The 20811-nt window shown below is 40.4% G+C and overlaps 1 protein-coding gene and 1 non-coding gene across 7 annotated transcripts in view; one reads left to right on the forward strand and one right to left on the reverse strand.

Annotated features, from left to right (window-relative positions):
• Positions 1 to 20811, reverse strand: part of LOC128885005 (ankyrin repeat domain-containing protein 6) — a 157752-nt gene that overhangs the window by 25800 nt on the left and 111141 nt on the right. The window lies entirely within an intron of this gene.
• Positions 15389 to 15506, forward strand: Trnal-caa (transfer RNA leucine (anticodon CAA)). Its single transcript has 2 exons — positions 15389 to 15426; positions 15462 to 15506. It is a non-coding gene; the product is annotated as a tRNA-Leu (tRNA).

A 20811-nucleotide genomic window follows, 5' to 3' on the forward strand; every position in this document is an offset into this window, starting at 1 on the left:
AGCCTATCTAAACCCATCTAACCCTGAACAAAATATCAAATACCCTTTGAAACCCTTCTATTCAAAATTCCCAATCCTAGAATGAATTCGTACAATTTATTAGTCTCTATTTTTGTTTCCAGCGTGTTCTAAAGAAAAAAGTATTATCACAATCTGTTACTTTTTAAAATTTTTAGCTTCCATTGCTCCGGAATGGTGCCTGCGTAAGTGCGTAGACGTAGACATGCAAACCGGATGCTTGGCGTCCATGGCAACAGCAGATGGTCAATTCCCGGTATGCAAACGTTTCTTGTACAATTCCCGATAACTTGCAATAATTACCTCAGTAAATTGTTGCGCCCACGGGCGTCGAAGAGTTCCCTTAACTCGCTGACCGCGTACAGATACCCGCCGCGGACAAATTTACATTTCTTAGCGGCGCGTTCGACCGTTCCACGTGTTTATATCGCGAGTATCACGTGAGCCAGATAGCACACCGAATAAAACAGCCACGCGGGAAAATACATATGTTGCACGCAACGAACGCATCGGCCAGACGTCCCGGAGGCACGCTTAGGTGCGTCCGAAGGCGGAAAATCGACCGTGGAATTTATAACCAGCGGAGTCGTTCTTTTCTTTTTTTTTTCGCCGCGGTTCGGTTTGCTGCGCAGTCCCCAGGTGTTCCTCGGGGGAGGAAGCGAAAGGGGGCAAGGATAACTGATTCTTGATTTCAGAGCGGTAATTTCGTTCGCGGCCTTTCTAGGGAGGAGTCAATCGAACGAGGAGGAAGCAAGGCAAGAGGAGAATTCAGGACTACGAATCAACTGATTAGGAATGCGAGAGAATATATATTCTTTGTATTAAAACAATATATATCATACTTCGTCGCTTACGATATTACACATATGCATTATACTATATGTGAAATTTATCTTCTATACGTTTTATATGCTACAAACATCGCCGTGTCTCTATGCTGTACGAAATGAGTTTAGATTTTCTTTAAACGTTGCCCGATTTCGTTTCGGCGTGTCCACTGGTCCTTTTTCTATTTTTCCACAGCCACTTCCTGCGTTTCTTTTTTTTCTGCAAATAGGAACGACATAATCGCCGCAGGATGCAAATGCGCTGTTCATTGTCGGAACTTCCGAAGGTGGACGGTATCGCGAGGGGCAACGACTGCTCCTGCATCGATTACAGGATGCGAGGCTACGTAAATGAATTACGAGTCAATTGTGCGTTTCTATCTGCGTAAGCCAGTCGCAGGAAGCGAGGGTTACGGGATTACTTCTGCTCCAACTTTTGTGGCCTCGTTGTACTTTATCGACGGAAGGAGGTTCCTTGACTTTGAGTCAAGAATTGAATTTAATCCCTTCGAGGATGCTGGCACGTACAGTGTGAGTGGCCAAGTTATTAATTACACGTATTAGATTATCGGTAGAGTTATATTCAGATGGATTTAAAGCTGTCTTGGGTGTTAAAGCAGCGAATATCGATGGCTGATTTGCATTCAATGTTCAGTTCTGAAAATCTCCAAACTTTGTTCTCCTTTATGCTACATAAATATCACACCTTTGTGTACTATATAAACTTGTTACTACGTTATACTTTGAAAATTCAGGATCTTCTGCATCGTATTCAATATATTGTTTTTGCTGTGTTCCACGTGTTCTCTGTTACTTGTCTCAAGTGCAATGGGTCCTGTAGGTCTAAAACGCTTCGTACAAACATTTCTAATTGAATCATAATAACCTCGTCACGCATACTCACAAAGCAATCGTTACATAATAATATGAGAAACAAGATGACGCCAAGTTCCAATCTAAATCTCCGTTCGTAAATGAATAAAACATACTAATTCCGCCATCTGGGATGGAACGTTCTTCACTAGGGATATCGAAACGATTTATCTCGGAGTGTATATAAAAATCTAAATGCGGTTAGGCCGCCGAGTCACTGGATGTGCTAACATCAGCCAGCAAAAAGGCCAGTGTACCGTAGCACGAAGCGAAGTGTCGGGTATGCTTGTTATGCGACAGGTTTACGCTGAAGAGAACTGGCGACTACACTTCCGCTGATCTAGTAATGATACCGCGTGAGCGCTCGAGCACCATAGAAGACACTTTGTTCAGGCCATCGGGCACTACCAAGGCTGCAGCCGTCAGCGTGCAACCTTGCTGCGGGCAGCAATTGCGACGATCATCAACAGTCGTCTGATATTTCAAAGTTATTAACATGGTAGGCTACTCAAGCAAATACAAAACTTGTTAGACTACTCAAGCAAATACAAAACTTGTTAGACTCTATAAGTTCTGTTCGTGTTTGTTTAATTCTTCATAATTTATTTCTGTATACATTTTACACTAAAAGCAATACAGTTTGCACTAAAAGTTTAGATTTCATTCCCGTTCATTTAGATTCATTGCCGTTTGAGTTACAATCATTTTTATAACCAGGAATAGAATCTGAAGTGACGCGAGTTCACGTCAGCGGTCGCGAATGTGTTAATATTTCCCGTTCCAATGTAATTTCCTCTCTTAATCATCAACCAATAACCTAGCACATGACCAATTACCATTTGGAAATAAATTATCCAAGCACTCGTGCTCAACATCGAGTTAGAATTAGCTCGAGCTCCTCTCTAAACCGATACAGCCTGTTTCTTCCTAACTTCCTACTTAAACCGCAGAACCTCGGACGACCCCTGGCAAATTGCAAAATAACACTTCGCAGGGATACACTGTGTTCTTCTCGGCGACCGAAGTATAATTTTCCTCGCTCAGGTCTTTCCTTCCCTCTAACGGGTGGTTGCGCAAAAAACGTTTTAACGAACGGTGTAATGAGCGGCCGCGAAGATTATCATCCATTCTGCACCCGAACATCGATAACACGCCGCGTTTGTCCCATAGCGAACGCTTGCTCACGGGTCGATGCGTTCGGAAGACGAACGACCATGTCGCGGAAAGTCTCTCCAGTCATCCTGCGGTTTCTTAGCGGTTACAAAGGCGACGCGCGTTCGATATTTCCTTTATTTTGCGGTTCGAGCCGTATGCCACCGAGGCAGTCCCTGGACACCTCCCATCTGGTCGTTGTTCACGATTGCAACGGTGGCTGCCACTGGCTGGCAATCATGAAAAGCGCCAGCGACAACGACTGCTGACAACCATGTCGTAAAAACGTGAATTGAATAATGTTAGGGGGCTTACTAAATACAAGCTTCCAAGTACAAACGAGGAAAGGTGAAAACGATTCTGCAAATGATGCTGATAGTTAGATACTCGATCTGATATTTGTTTATTGAAAGAATTTTGGGACAGATCAAATTTCTAGCGAGCAGTAGCAATGTACTTTGGTTAATTGGATAAGTTAAATTCAAATAATTTCATATTTTGTTAAAATAATTCATTCAAATAGCGATGGAATGCAAAAATATACGTATTAACATATGTAGTGGAAGATGATTTCGTACACAGATAGAAAGTCAAAGTTATTTCATTCAAGACCACATGTGGGCTATTTCGAAAACCAAATGCTCCGAAAATCACTCCTCGTTGAAATATGGTGTATCGATTTAAGATAAAATAATTTAAAAAACAGTTGATCGTAAAACTTCTGTCGGATCGATCAAGTTTGACGCGGTAATTCGCGCGACATGTGTGCAAATTTAATTGTGAAATCGACGGAAAATTTCTACGAAACCGTACAGGCGCGAGAACGATTAATCATCGCGATGCTTGTCCGAGGTAGATTGCAGTTTCTGCTTCGTTTTATCTCGTTCACCGTTCGGACATCGTTCCAGGTGATTTCATACGGTAGTTGGTTTGCCTGCATCGTCGGGTGATACGACCGCAAACGCGTTTTGTTGCAAACATGAAATGATTGATGAGACCGGTGAGATCGGTGACGATTGCTACAAGGTTACTTTCGCAATAACTCGAACGTGAGTGCATAGTTTTAAATGTTTCTAAGTCTGGGCTAATCTGGGAGTATTTCACTGATAATATTGCGTAACACGGAGGATAAATGAAAGTAACAAAATCGAACGGGAAAACTGTTATTAGATAGATAGATAAATTGATAGATAATTTGTTCCTTGTTACTTTTACACAAGGAAGAACTTTTGCTTACAGCGCATCATTTACAAATTATAAAAAGAAAAAGAAAAAAAAAACATTTAACCTATCCGTGTCCGAAATTTTACAAAATTCTTTTCTAGATTAATATAAAAACAATTTTTCTCGTATGTAAATAACGAGTGGTCAGAATTTTTCGTTACGAGGTGGCAATTACAATCGGTCCTCGATTGACCAGCAAGAGCAATTGGAATAACCGAGATAATACACCGGACTGCATCTCTCGAATAACTCTTATCCTTATCTCGCTGATCTAATCGACCATCGACATAATTGACATGGAACTTACAAGTTAGTGCAAGTCGAGCATGCCGAGTGCCAAACAGGGTACAGTGATAATTCATCGGCGTTAAATACCGAGCAATCTTTAGATGGCTGACGATAAAACACGTTATTTTGATAACCTCTGATGAATAGCATAACATTTTACATTTGCATGGCATGTAGTTTCAATGTGCTCCGAGTAGCAATTTAAATTTAATATCAACTTAAATAAAATAAGATTAAAGAAACTCGTTAATATAAACACACAAAGCTATAAATTGTGGATAAAGGAGAAAATGTCATGATCTCGTTTCGACAAAGATTTTTATGTAATCAGAACGAAGCAAAAAGTAGAATATACGGTTCTTTCAAAGTCTCCTACTTATAGAATCAGAGATATTTATAAACATATAAAACCACGAATTCGAGGTGAAGGAGAAATTCTCATTTAAATATTCATTAGTAGGATGAAAATTCTATACTTTTCTCGAACGACGACTTTCATGCGATGCATAACGACGCAAAGAGTCAAAAATGCTTGATTACGAATGGTGCAATTAATTCGAGTAGCATAAAGAGGCAGCCAGCATCGAAGTGTCTACCAGCTACTTGATTTATGCAGTGTTGACCGGTTCCGTCTTTCACCGTCATTCTTTTTGTGCATTCATTATTGACACACTTTCACGAAACGCAGACGTTATTACGCGTCTTGGTATCGGCTACCGAAGACGAAACTCGGATAAAAAATTAGAGCGGATGCAAATTACACGATGACTGAGCAATGCGTTTCGATCGATTTCGCGGCAACCAACTACGTACGCACGATCGCAATCGTTTTCTGCCCTGCGTGTGCAGAGCAAATAGCTTTATCGATCAACGAAAGTCGATACGAGGCAATTTTATTTACACTTATGATGACCAAGTATCGTCGTGACTAATGGTTTCTTTAGAATTTTCAGAGATCACTCGACAATTTTCGAGAGGCATATTTTCATTGTTCATTGTTAGGTATAGTGTTCTGAAGAATATGTTACATGAGATTAATATCAATTGCGAATTTTAATATTAATTGAGTAGTTTGTTGTTCTTGAATAAATAATATTTATTATACGGATACAAGTGAAATAACGACTTTGAATGAACTTCAAGATGACAGTAAAACGAGCATATAATGTATTTTCGAGATAGAATGATGTATTTTTGTAGGCTCATAAAATATAGGCATTAGTTTAAAATAACTTCACCATTTCATGTAACCTTCAAATCCTTGAATCCCATCAGTTCCAACGACAAGATCAAACCGACCCAGTGCTCACGATACATTCTCACTTATCAAAACATTTTCCTACGTGCTGCCAAGAATATCATCACGCCATCAGGCTATATCGTCGTCTTTCCTTATTTTGGCTCACTAGACAATCTCGAGACGCCGCGAATGGCCTAGAATGTCCCCTTAATAGGTCCACGGTGTCCAGGTTAATGGGATCAGAGCTCCGCGGAGTAAACGAGGAAGCAGTGCGTGCGTCAAGCGGATCGACCACTAAGTAGCCTTTTCGCATGTTGATTGCGCGGCGGGCACGAGGGGGGCATTACCATAACTCGATGCCGGTCTTCGACGACCGTCAACCGTAACCGCAGCTTAACGGGTGCCGTTCCCGTTAGACGATGGTAGCCGTTCCGATCGCTATTTCGCCGTGGCGACGAATTAAACGCTGGGACACGCGTGTAACGAGCTTCCAGCACCTATCGAGGAGCTGACGCTGACGGAATCGATATATGGAAAAGGCTTCATAGGAGCCGTTTGACCGCCGACGGCGGAGTTCTTTGATTGTTCTTCTCCGCGATACCTAGATGCCGGACGTTAATGTAGGCGGCGGCCATTTCGAGCGCTAGGGGGTTTAGGGAAAGGCATCTGTCGACGACCTGGATAACTCAATCGGTTAGAGGAGCCCTGAAAGATCCGGGTACGGAATCTGGAGAACCGATCGGATCGAGCGATTCTTTCACTTCAACGCGGTAACTATTATGTTAGGTCATCCCGTGAAGTCGTGCCGCGGTTATTATTGCACTCCTCACCAAACGATGCGAAACTGTATCAGACAATATTATTGATACTAGACATACCCTATCGAGGGTGTTTTTTTTTTTTCTATTTTGGGTCGAGGTTACATTAACTAACTTATTCAGCTGACCACTTTTAATCCAACTGTATATATTTATACGGTGTAAACAAAACAAAATATAACAAAAATAATCTGCTTGAAGCCACAGAAAGAAAAACATTTAATCCCTGAAAAAAAGAAAATTATACATGTCGAATTGAGTAACCTTCCCCTTGTCCAAGAAGAAATGAAAGTTTTGCAGCCACGTGTTTGTATACATATGTCTCTATGTTTTTACTATGAAAATGGTTGTATTCCTTGCTGGTTGGTTGGTTACTGGCTGCTCTCACCTTCCGATGTATTTACCTGTTGGATACGCATAGGTACACGCATTCGAGCGATAAGGCGCCAACGTTAACATTTTGTGTATCGTTTTAAGCGTTGCGCAAACACACTGAAACTAGTCCAAGTTTTACTTCGTTGGAGATATCATCGATTCCTCGGTACTTTGTTTGGAAAAGTTGTACGCCATCAGTCCAGACAAGTTGTGATATCTGATTAATAATACATATATCACAACTATGTTATTCGTCGATCGTTGAGAATTTCTTTCCAAGGGTAGCCAAGCGAACTCAAAATTTGTTTCGTAAGATTACTACTATTAATAAAAGAAAATGAATTGCTACGATTTAAAAAACTTTTCGCAGAAGTTAACCTTCTTCATTTGCATAGTCTCGCGATGTAAAATAAAATTAATCGCTTACTATTCGCTATACAAAGTAATATTTTATCCACCTGTGCACGCCACCATTGCTTCCATCGCATAAAAAAAAAAAAAATGAAATGCTCGGAAGCGTTTCCGTTTTAATTTAAAGGCTCACGTGTTCGATAGGCGATCGTTAATCAAAACTGTTATCTCGCATGAGGCGAGGCTAAAAGTAAGCGTGATGTATAGGGATGTTCGTTTTTCTCGTAAGAATGTGGGACATCGCCACTGATCTTCGACTACGCGAGGCCGTGCACCTATCAATGAATCGCGTGAGAGATAGAGTTATAACGTGCACTGCCTACGCACCTCCCTGTCGACGATTCGGTTCGTTAGCATTTTCGATCGCGTGCGTTCGATTAACAGAGGTGTCGGATCAAACTCCGCCACCTGGTGATCCTAACAACTTTAGTTTTACGTTCCCGCTTCCCGTGAAACGTCGCGACCTCCCAGAAATGCGCGAGGCCTTCCATTGGCCTCGTCAAAGCGTTCATACAAGCATTTAGCAATAAAAGACATAGTTTAAACAATGATGTCGTTGAAATTTTTCAGTTATGAATCAGGATATGGATTAAAAATGTTATCGAATATATTTCATTAACATAGATTTTGTTTAAGCGGAATGTAAGTTTCACACGATGACCTAAGACTTTTGTACAATGTTACAATTGTTTCAATGGATAGTTTCGAAACGAGAGGCAGCAAAGTTATTATGATAATTTGAAATAATCGGTTCCACGTAGAATTTTTTTGTATTCCGCGCGCTGAGAATTAATTCGGGATGGAACAGGAACGGTTAGGGGACGCGCGAAAGAAACGCTTGGGGTTGCAAATGAAAGCGGCTCGAAGGAGTAATTACTCTGGAATTATAAAGACCCAGCAGCCCGGTTTTGATCGTGGTTTTAATTACTCTATCCTCCTCGCTGAGCGAGTCTGTTTTGCCCGTTTTGCTTGCTCCCTTCGGAGCTGCGATTTGACGCGTACGCATACCTTGTAGATAATATATATTGGGTAGCAAGAAACGAAACTTTTACAGACTGTGTGGTCGAATGTTGCTAATTATCAACGTAGGAAATACATAAATTTACTCGGTGCGTTTAAACCGATCGTATAATCGATTAGTAACAGGTAATTTGATACAGATTCTACTTGTAATTTTCTTAAAGTCGCCACCTTAATCGGGATAACGACATAAGTTTCTCGATACAAATATGGGGATTGTAATTGATTATTAATTTCAAATTCATATTAATAGATGGTCTCGTAAAAGCGAAATCACAATTGTATTCATAAATATTTAAGGAAAATGGTGAACATATATATATACTTTACTAGCAGGTCTATTGAAGAAATTTATCGAAATTAAATGATAGGTTGATGTTTCCAAATAAATTTTTCATCATAAATATATACATGTGGAAAGTTTCTTCATGTATATACTTACAGTGAAACATTTATTTGAAACCACAAAACTAATTTAATTTAAACAAATTCCTTCTAGGACTGAATATATATATATATATATATGTATATATAATACAGCTTTTCCTTACAAATAAATGGTAAATTACCTTTAGAAAGGCACAGAATTAATTTCAACGCGTATTAAACTACATGGGCGTAAGGTACACTATTTAATACGACGATGACTTTATCAGAAGATGGTTGTATATGTATACATATATATACATATAATAAAAATATTTCAGAACGAGCTTCAAAAATTCCTGAAATGATTAATGCCGCTTTCGAGACTCGACGAAAGAGGGCAGGAACCATGCGCAAAAGGCGTGCATACGTAGTATAGAGATGGGTTGGTATTCGCATAAAATAGACAGTCAATTGGCCGCGCTCCATCCAATTACTCGAATCCCCTCAATTACCAAGCGCGATTTTTTTTTAGCCAACGTAGAAGGATTCAATTTACGAGCCAAGGAGATCTCCACCCTCAGGATCCCGGCTCCCAGGCTAATAGAAGCGTGCATCTCATCTCGCGATCAGAGTTTACTTGATTAGCGGTGTCTTTACAACGGAACATCCGCGAGAATCGCTACTTACCCGCGGGCGCACACGGTCACCCCTTTGATTGCGAAAGGTCAATCGTAATGTCAACGATTTACTCTCGCCATGCGCGGATTAAACGATTACACGATGGCGGGAAGAGGTGAGACTTTCAGCCGGGGCAGAGAGGAAGTTTATGAGCGATTTGTATGCGAACGGACAATCGCGGCGGCGCGACGGTTGATCGAAAATTTAACTCTTTGCGCTCTGAACCATCTTCTAATAAAGTCATCGTCGTATTAAATAGTGTACCTTACGCCCATGTAGTTTAATACGCGTGGAAATTAATTCCGTGCCTTTCTAAAGGTAATTTACCATTTATTTATAAGGAAAGCTGTATTTTATTTTGTATATTTTTCTAACCTTATAATATATACCTTATTATATATATAATGCATATTATAATGTACTATGTATTTTATTAACTATACATCCTCTTTTGAAATGTACAACTAAGGGAAGGTTAGAAAAATATATATATTTCTTTTATAATTATATATATATTACATTATATAATAATATATAATATAATAGTAAACACAAAATTAATTTCTACATCGAATATTGTATTGACATTTGATTTCAATAAATCTATAGACATCGAGGGACGCATTCATGATCAGAAATTAAAATTCTATGTGCATTAGAAATTTATATCTTGAAGTCTGTAATCATAGAATGACTTGTTTATCTGTCCAATTTGCACTAATTGCTCATAATATCCCCTCAGAGGAAATATCCACGCGCAAAGGCTTAATGTCCTCCTCCTCGAAGATTTCGTTATCGATACCCAGGTGGATATTGACTCGGAGTCATCGACAGCTCGGCGTACCACGTAATCTCGAGTCGAAACATCCCGAGATTTGTCGTTGACGCATCTGTGCTATGGACGCTCAAGCGTGGAACTGGTAGCGCGGAAGCTCGGATCGCGAAGAGATAATATGCGAAAGATACTAGAGGATGCATCCAACCAAGTGACAAAGTGGTCGGACGTGTTGCAGATGTGGAAATAATTAATGCGTTAACTGGAAGATAACGAACGCGTCGAACGCCATAAAGTTGGGTCTTGAAACCTCGAAAGGGCGAACGAATTTATTATTAATTACGCGAGCCCCGCGAGTTGTTTTTGGGTCGCTGTGATGTACGATTCGAGAGTATATTATCCCATAAGTAGTCGCGCCGGGGGTCTAGTAGACCTCTGCCGGGATACTTTATGCCCTCCTGCGTCATGTACAGTCGCTACTTTTCAGTGAAATTGAATAGAATTTAATGTACTGTTTTATGTGCACGGCAAAGGTCGGCAAAATAACATTTATTTATAATTTAAAAGACAAAAGGGAATCAATTACATTTGCGTAAATTTTATAACTTAGACAATAGACGTTGGTGTTTAGGTTATTATGTTTCAATACTGCGTTAATCTGTAATCACAGATTTATTCTCAAAATTCAATAAATTAACAGAATCACGGCCTTGGTCCATTTTTAAACAATCAACCCGTCCCACGAATAATGAATAACACGACTAGCAAACACGAATTAAGCACCTAATAATACGAATACATAAAGTTTCACTCGAAGATTAATTCAAGAAAAAATGTATTTGAATAACGAACTCTGGCTTCGGAATAAAAATAGTTGTCTAGTAACGACCGCGTAATGGCGACGAAGAAAAGAATTTTCATCCCGTTGGAAAACGCATTAGCACGACGTTTATCGCGACGGTTGCGTCGGTATTATATGGACTGTGAAGACCGTGGAATGATAAACAATGATTAAGCGCATAATAACTGTCAGTCCGCAACGCGGAGCGAAGAAGAGACTTCGTCGAGATCAAGGAAGTGCTGGCACGCACGTGAACTCACGTCGAGTGTCCGATGCATTTGATGCACGCGTGCATTTCGTGCCAGGAGAGCAGCTCCTTTGGATTCTAAAGCCCTATTCACACACGACCACGAACCTATCTCTGCGACGGTGAATCCGTGCGTTCAGCAATGAATTTTGCTACTTGAAATTGAAATAACAGAAACGTAGCGCTTTGATATCTAAAGGAAACAGTGAATACGAATTTACGCGACATTTGCATGTACTCGTTTCAGGTTCGTTTAGGTCACGACTGGATACTTGGTTGCGTCAAACCTTTTCTAAAATTCAATGTATACATTTTCGTTGCTTTGAGAAATTTATCATTGCGTGGCATTTCCGAGTGAAGTTTTTAGAAGAAAAATACGAAGGAAAACTAAATGGAAAATTTTACGATCGAATAAGCAACTTGGGATACTTCTCGATGTATATATTCCTGCACGAGTGCATATAATTGTCTTTTGTTGCCCATTGTTGGAACAAAAGTCGATCCATCTTTTTTAGATATTAATATCCTCAAGTTTAATGAATTTAATCGAATCGCTTTGGGATACCCCGTGGCTCGGCCGAGTCGCATGCTTTTGATAGAATATTTATGACGCGCACGGTTGCGCGTGTTGATCTTATCAAGGTGGTGTGAAGCGTCTTTTAGAGAGGCAGAGATAGATAGAAAGACGAAGAAGAAGTTGGAGTTAATGCAAGCCGGGTCACGACAGCCGACCGGGATCACAAGTTCGTCGTCGTCGCCGTCTTCGTGGTTGCATTAACATTGCTGGCACCGTCATGGTTCACCGTGAAGACATTATCGAGCCCGGGGCTATTGCTTTCGGTGTCGTTTATTCGTTGCATTGTTTCTCGTTGAATCAGTCACCGTACGTCGCGTTTGGGGGCGTTGATGTTCGTTTGGAATTCAAATGATTTCCTAATTGATTCAGTCGGCATTACCGCAGTTAAGTTTAATAATAGTATTCTATGGTATTGTATATTTCATATATTTGTACATTTGTGGACATCCTAGTATATTTTCTGTATTTGTTTTACTTTATTTTATTGCCAATAAGAGTCTTCTATTTGATAAAAGTAATGTTTTCATAAAAATTGTTGTAAGTGAAATGATCGAGGAAATGTATGAAACAAATTAATTTTTTAAAATGGAATATTACACAGTCAGTCTTGTAAATATTCGTCTATCTTCCGTCTATTACAGAAATTTATCTAAATAAAATGCTCTGATATTTCCGAATAAATGTTTCATTATAAATACGTACACGAAAGTACTTTACATACGTGTGTACGATGAAAATTTTCTTTAGAAATATCAAATAATATCGAGAGTACAAGTATTTATGAGACATACTCACTGTATGTATAATTGCTTAAACAAATGCTATCTTATTACAAATAAAGAGAAAATATACACCAAGGAATACGTATATCAGAGAAATTATATGATACTTGGGGTAAAAGGATGGAAATATATGTTATTAACCTCGATCTGTTTCCTACCTTTAAAACGTGAATTTATAGGTACGTTGACCACAATTTAGCGGTGAAAAACATTTCTACCTAACGGGTAGTCGACCGAAAGAACGGTACACAGTTGCACCGAAATATCCATAAAGGTGTTTTTATTTGTTCGTCCGCGAAGAGACTAGAAACCAGTTCCTCTGCATTCAGTCGAATGGGTCCCTACCGCGGTAAACTGATACAGATTTATCTCAACCGATGCTCCTGCCATTATTCGTATTACCTGGCTGACATTCGGTCTGATAACGAGGTAATTGGCGACTGCTTGCCTGGCTGAAGATTAGAATTGTCACTCGAGGTAGTGGCCCTTGAAATTGGCGAAGCCTTGTTCTATTTTAGACAATTTTAACATACCAGGGAGATTCTCTAAATGGAAATTTAAATCTGACAAGCAGATTTCCGTTCTATTTCCTGTATGGAAGGTTTACCGTTGATTGTAAATAAAAGGTAAAAAAAATGCTTGATTTATATTAAATATTCCAACATACAATTCTCCAAAGTGAACAGCCAAACTGTTACAGAGCGATATTGCCCAACCCATGGTCGATACAAAAAGATCTATCATTCAAAAATTAGAAGATTTCGAGCGGTCCATCAACCGACGCTATAGCAATGTCCAGTTTCCTAAATGGCGCGATAGGATTCTTTTATCATGCTATATTGTAACTTCCATTTTACTTTCTACATTCTATACATCCGTGCATCGGTACACGTCCTTGTATATTTGAAAGAACTTCGATACATTTTCTCTTCGCAAATATTCAATTCGCGACGAAGGAGGATCGATGTTACGCCACTGCGTGTCGACACGTTCCACCGCGAGGTTCGGTGTTATCAACGCGAGGGACTGGCCTGATAACGAAGTAACGAACACCTGTGGGCAAGTGGCACGGACAGATCCACCGTGCTGATAATTGGCCAATTGTTGACGATTGTTGAGCCTGAACAGAGAGATTTATCGCGTTGATAACGAAATAATTGACAACCGGTGGGTCCTACTGGCAGAGTTACGGTAGCCAGGCGAGCGCATAATACGACGAAGGGGAAGGTATACAGATTCCTTCTACCGGATAACGCATCTGCATGCCGGATTAAGGCAGAGGCAGACTCCAGGAACCGCGGACGAAACGTTCTGTGAGGTCGAAACCAGTTCCAGCGTATCCGTTTAGACGGATCTAGGCGCGCAACAGCATAATGCAGATTCATCTCGCCGTATCGTATACTCTTGCCTATCTACCACCACCCTATTGGTCCGGTAATAATATAATTGACAAGTGGTTAGATGCCGCAATTACGCGTCATTACACGCGATTTCATACCGATAATCAAAAATCTATCGGTAAATCGATCCTGATGAAATTTTTCTCCCTCCATCCAAGTATTTTTCATACCGAACTAGATCCTATCATCGACGATGTTTATCATGTTCCTCGTTAGGTCTTTTAGCAGCTACGCTACCGTTAACCTTTGCGGTCGTATGTCTTGCTTGGTTGGTTTTTTTTAAGTGGGTAACTTAAGTTCAATTATTGGACCGAATCCATACAATTATTTCTATTCGTTTTGACGTTACTTTGTCTTACATAAGTCCTTGATTTTGGCTTAGTTCGTGTTATCGTAACTCTGTACGTTACGTATACGTTAGTCTTGTTTTTTCTACTCGAATTTATGTAAACATGAACAGTGTAATCATAATAGCTACTAAAATATGATTGTTTATACCCAGAACTGTACAAGTAATTGTACAAATGCGTAACATATACAGGGTGTCCCAAAAGTCGGGGAGGAGCCGGAAATGGGTGGTAGCTGAGACGATTCTGAACAACAATTTCCTTTGCAAAAATGTCGGATGGGGCTTCGTTAAGGAGATATTAAGCGAAAACCCCGACCAATCAGAGCGCGCGTATACCGTTGGAGCGGCCGCGGTAGCGAAGGCTACGCGCTAGGCGGCCGCGCTCATTGGCTACCGCGAGCGCTCCACCGGCATACTCGCGCTCTGATTGGTCGGGGTTTTCCGTTAATATCTCCTCAACGAAGCCTCGGACAACATTTTCGCCAAGGAAAAAGTTGTTTCAAATCACCTCCCGGACCACCTCTTTCAAGGTGTTACAACATTTTTGGGACACTCTGTATACACAGAGTAGAGGTGATTTGAAACAACTTTTTCCTTAGCGAAATTGTTGTCCGAGGATTCGTTGAGGAGATATTAACGGAAAACACTGACCAATCAGAGCGCGCGTATACCGCTGGAGCGGCCGCGATAGCGATGGCTACGCGCTAGGTAGCCGCTCTCGTACGCGACAAGTGACTCGACGTGCATCGAAGGATATTGACGCGGCCGCTCAGCGCGTAGCCTTCGCTACCCCGGCCGCTCGAACGGTCTACGCGCGCTCTGATTGGTCGGCGTTTTCTCTTAATATCTCCTCAACGAAGCCTCATCCAACATTTTTGCAAAGGAAATTTTTGTTCAGAATCGTCTCAGCTACCCCCCATTTCCGGCTCCTCCCCGACTTTTGGGACACCCTGTATAACTTAAATAGTATAGAACTCATTGAAATGTAGTTTCATCACTTTCATTAATAATGTAAACGTTTCAGTTGAAGAAGGACTCATTTCTGCAAGCGTGAGTAGCTTTCGAAGCTATATATATATATTGCATCGACTTGTGACTGCTAATTTCGACACGGTTAGCACGATGTCAGGATGGCCGAGCGGTCTAAGGCGCCAGACTCAAGGTATACCTTGCCCGTTCCACCGGGCTTTCTGGGGCTTCTGGTCCTCTCTGAGGGCGTGGGTTCGAATCCCACTTCTGACAAATTTTTTTTTCCATTTTTCTTTCACGACTATTCATTTATCCACGTGTTACATCATTCGGTCATTTATTCGCATCTGAATAACATTCTGCATCGTGTATTCCATAAGCTCTGCCTTTAAACAATTTCACGTTTAACAATTAGTTACTCGTTCCGGAACGAAATATTTATTAAACTTACGCGAAGGGATTATTGAACGTGTTGCAACGAATTTAAAGAATATTCGTGAAAGTAAAATTTAAGAGAAGATTATTTTCAATTCTTTCGTACTACCGAAACATTTATGATTAACAAAGTTCAGAAATCTTTGACCTTGTTTATATTTATTTTTTATGTATTTGTTTATTTAACCAGATTATATAAAAAGTAACAAATATCATATATATATATATATATATATATGATATATATATATATATATATATATATATATATATATATATGTCTTAATTTATGTACTCGTTAGAATGTTGTTTATCGATATTTCTATGGTTGCCATGCGACTCTTTCTTGTCTCAAGCATACCCGTTAATTCTTTATACTGTTTTATAACTCTGACATGGTAACAGTTCGTAAATATGCGGTCATGTATTTTAAATTGGTTTAATACACCGTTGTATGTTAGATTAAATGTATACGAGGAGCTCCACACTCCAAGAACTCGCTCCGATGGATTCTCTACAATTTCGATAAGACTAATGATAACATGTTCCATGCACGCGCTAGTTCTTATCATCGTCCGCTGTTCCACATAACTCGAATTCTAATTATTGTGGCAGACAGACCTCGTTTAATATTGTAGGATTTAATTAGATAATGGCAATGGATGGTGAATTATTGTTACAATGGTGCAGGATTATAGTTGAACAAGTCGGTACGGATATCAACTAAAATAGTGCCTCGATGTTAGTCGCACACACAGTTCGACACTGACTTTCGCTGATCTATACGCTTCGTTCTCTGATTCAAACCTAAACTCTTGCATTTGTCCAAGGCATGTCTCCCTTTTGGACCTGAACAAAAGTGTCCTGGAAACGTGAAAGCATACACCTATCGTAATTTGTCGGTGAACCTGTACTTATGTTCACTTCTTTCACGCCCTTCAACGGTGTTTCGATCTCTTTACCCAGCGTAACACAGCGGATCGAGTCATTAAGCCTTTTCGAACGATACGCAGGTACGAGGCCGACTCGCGTACGTTTCCTCGGGATTCCACGATGCTACCCCTGATTCAGGCGTAAAGTAATTTATCGCGGGTTCTAAGAGACCGCCGATTTACGACCAAAAAGAGAATCGATGTCAGAAGTTGCCAGCAGCTTTGCCATTATCTGGAGGACGCCATAAGACTGGCGCGGCGAGCCCGCAGGATTTCCAGTCTGATAAGTGGTTATCCCCTTTGAAAATGATCCCGCTTTGAATATATATCCTACCGTACGCTGCAATACGGATAATATATTTAGAAAGTCCGGAGTAATGGCGGGGCCAATAAATTGAGCGATCCGAACTACTCCCGTTCGTATAATTCAGGAAAACGAAATTAAAGTTACCTAGTAGTGATATAGTATTAGATTATCCCCGAAGTTTCTTTGGTTTTATTAGTAAGTAATATTTACTATAATTCAACCTTTTACTTTACTACAAAAATAAATCTATGCAGGAAAACAGATGATGGATTTTCGAGTTTTACGTACCTCACTCGACGCTAGAAATAGATTTGGTACGTCTGTAATAGAAACTGTGTATTCTGTGCTTTGCTTCTTTGTAACAAATAAACACATTTGAAATTCGTCTGTAAGTTGAACAGAACCGGAACGGAAATTTGCAAGTTAATGGGTTAAAGGCACAGAATAAATTCCTACAAATTATTCCTACTAATATATCGCACTATTAAACAGATGCGAGAGAGTTTGTTAACCCCACTCGTATCTCGCGTAACAGCTACACAGTCTCCAGCGCAGACTCCGTCAGAGAGCAGAAACATCTTTTGCATACGCTTCTTGCGCGGCTGGATTCTAGTTGCAGCCCGAAGCTGAGAGATTCGCTCATCCGTTTGATCGCGAAGCAGTCGAGATCTCGACATTCCACGTCGGTCACGGTGCAGCTACATATTTTTTCCCTTACACTTCTTCCTCGTGGTGTGAATTTACGCAAAAGCGTTGCACGTCGTGGACGTTGAACGAATCGAGAGAACGGAAACACGCCGAAGGTGAGATTCAAGAGAAATGATCGAGGAAGCGATGTTCGGGGATTAAATGTTTGATCGATGATCCAGAGAAAATATGTGGGTTCTTTGAAGATTTAAAATGTGTAGCCATTTGGCATGACGATGATTTTTATACTGAATCTACCAATATTTTAGTTACTGAAAAGATACTTTTTTCAATTGAATGCAAGAATTCATCCGAAAATAAAAAATTGACAAATTGTTTCGCCCAGTGAAAATATAATGAATAGCTACAAGTTCTTTTTAACCTTCTATTTCGTTATAATGTCTTCGATCAGAAACTCAATAAAAGCACCTCCTGATCGTGGATATAATTTTATAATATTTCATTTTATATAAATTCACAAACATTCTTTTTAAGCCAGATATGTACCACTAGGAAATACAAATTTTGATGAGCGGTTTACATTTATTATCTAGATTGCTAATTACTTTCTGAAAGTGTAAATAACAAGATTCATCGAACAGAGGGTTAATTATATATTTATTTAACGAAATTATAACAAGCACTATCCTTTTACTGTAGAATTTTCTAAGAAACTCTCCCATGGGATATTTGTTCCTACAATTTGTAACTCGTTTGTATCGCGACGTGTTTCTTACTTCAACCTTTGCGCGATCTCGGGGCACAAATGTCAAGAGACACGAAAACGTTAACGAAGTTGACAGGGTTCTATGGAACACGGTCGTGGAGCACACGGTTTTCCCATATAAAGCTCGCGGAGAAATCTGGGCCGCAACGGCGTAAAATAACATCGCGTCTCCGTGGACCGTCATGAAATACGTATCATCTTAATTGGATAAAGTCGAAAGTAGAAATTGTTGCTCAGACCAGCAGCTAGAATAAAATCCGTATGAGGGCAACGGTTAACCGTACAGAGCGACATAGTGGAAGATTTAAATAAGGCAGGAGAAAGCGAGTGTGTGCGCGCGTGTGTGTGTGTGTGTGTGTTGCTCGATAGGAATTTCGGAACCGCGAACGTGAGCGCACGAACAAGTGTAATAAAGTGAAGAATTAGAAAAAGAACGGTAAGCGTACCGGAACGAATAAAGATAAGTGCCGAAAAGGATGCAAAGAACAAAATAACATTAAAACGTTTGATTTAAAGACGATGTACGTACCGCAATTAAAACAAGCTATAAATGAGTTTCTTACAATATTGTTATGTAACACCATCGGAACCTCTACCATATAAAAAAGAGCGCCATACGAACGTTAGCCTCTCCCAAGTATGTCACAATGAGAAAAAGATTAGGTAGCGGTGCTACAGAGTATCGACACAGTTACAGACGCAGTTTTTCCTACAAACGACGATTTCACTCGATCGTCTGGCAGACGGAAGATTGATAACATGATCACGACCGCGAGATCTCGATGAGAAGGATCCACGCGGCTCGTTACTCGGGATCAAATTGTTCGCGACGCAAAAAGGCGTTTGTTCGTATCGAAACAGTTTTTATCGTTACACTTTCACGACTAATTATCGCGCTTGTAATACCCGCGCGCGTCGCGACGGTGTTTTTCACGACGTGTCGCACTTTCGCTTCGAGAATCGTCGCTCGGGGTAACATTACAAATAAATTGCAATCAAAGCGATCCTTTTGCGAAACCAGTCTGTCATGATCTATAGGCAAAAATCGGGGAGGATTACTTCCGTCGCCGGTCACGCGCGGCGACTTGTTTTCAATTACCGTCTTATGGAATCGAACGACTTTTACGAGGAATTACGTTTCATGGCTCGATCCTTGCGAGCTCTCCTTCTGCGTTTCATGGCGCGGCTTTGACGCTTGAAGCTCGTGAAATATGAGATCGATTCGATAATTATAACGAACGATTGTTCCTCTTTCTTTTTGAACGAGTGTTGGATGATGGACTGATCGATCATGAATATTTATTGGACGTAAGAGCAACTGAATTCGGGACCAACTGGAATAATCTTACATAATAATTCTAAGTAGAGTTATACCATTAATACGATTATATGATACGATACAGATACACCAATATATCTCTATAGTATCCATAGGGAATCTCTATAGAGTCTTTGTTATTGACATACACGGTCAACAACATGTAAATAAACCATATTCCTCAACAGGACCCGATTCTATTCCATTAAAAACTCTACATGGCGCTCGTCACAAGTTAATGAACCGACACAAAAACCACCCTTTTCATTGCAACCATAAATACGAAGAAAGAAACGATTCTCATCTCCTTCAACGAACGAGTTCCTTCAACCAACAACTCTCCCTCGCATTTCCATGCGCTCCATTCCCGATTTTTCGTCGCAACCTATACTCCCATGTCCCGTTCGCCTACTCAATCAGTCGACTCGAAGATTTACGAGTCAGCCCTCCACAAGACCCCATAAGACTCGAGTGGTACCGCTGGATGCCACCCGAACTTTTTCGACGCGACGATTCGTGGATCGTAAAATGGGTTCATCATTCGAAGAGAGCCACGACCCTAACCCTGTCGGTATTCATAATGACGCGCGTGTCTTCGACACGGCCATTCCAGGACGCGACGGCTAGATAGGCTCGATTTAACGACGCTCGTATAATAAGCTAGAGATATGGCGCGCCAACTGGCACCTCGTCTGCTCCCACGCCATTGTCGGACTTGTGGGTGGCTTCAGGGCAGGGCGCTCTAGTGCTCTTAATTCAACCGGTTTCATCGCACGCCCGTATTGGTTCACGTGGCCAGTTCCGTCTTCGACATTGAGTAACAACGTGGCGATTTTTCATTCCTCCATCGATCAGTGTTTCGACCGCTCGGCTGTGTGGTCCTCCTCAAGGTATCGTATATAAAACGTATACGTGGCCTCATCCTTCATATTGAGATCGTGGAATCAGAAATATAATATATTCTTGTGTCAGCATACATGCGGATATAATACTCCTTGTCAATTTTTATTTCTGATTCAATGATAAGGTCAAGTTACGATCAAAAATACTCGTGTATGTAGGTTGAGGCAATGAGGGCAGGAATAAAAGGTATTCCTATGTTAGGAATTTAATAAATACGATATTCCTTGTCGGTTATACCTATCTTTTATTTTTAACACAGAAACAATGAT

Source organism: Hylaeus volcanicus, chromosome 2 (genome assembly GCF_026283585.1).
Source record: "Hylaeus volcanicus isolate JK05 chromosome 2, UHH_iyHylVolc1.0_haploid, whole genome shotgun sequence".
NCBI classification, from domain to species: Eukaryota; Metazoa; Arthropoda; class Insecta; order Hymenoptera; family Colletidae; genus Hylaeus; species Hylaeus volcanicus.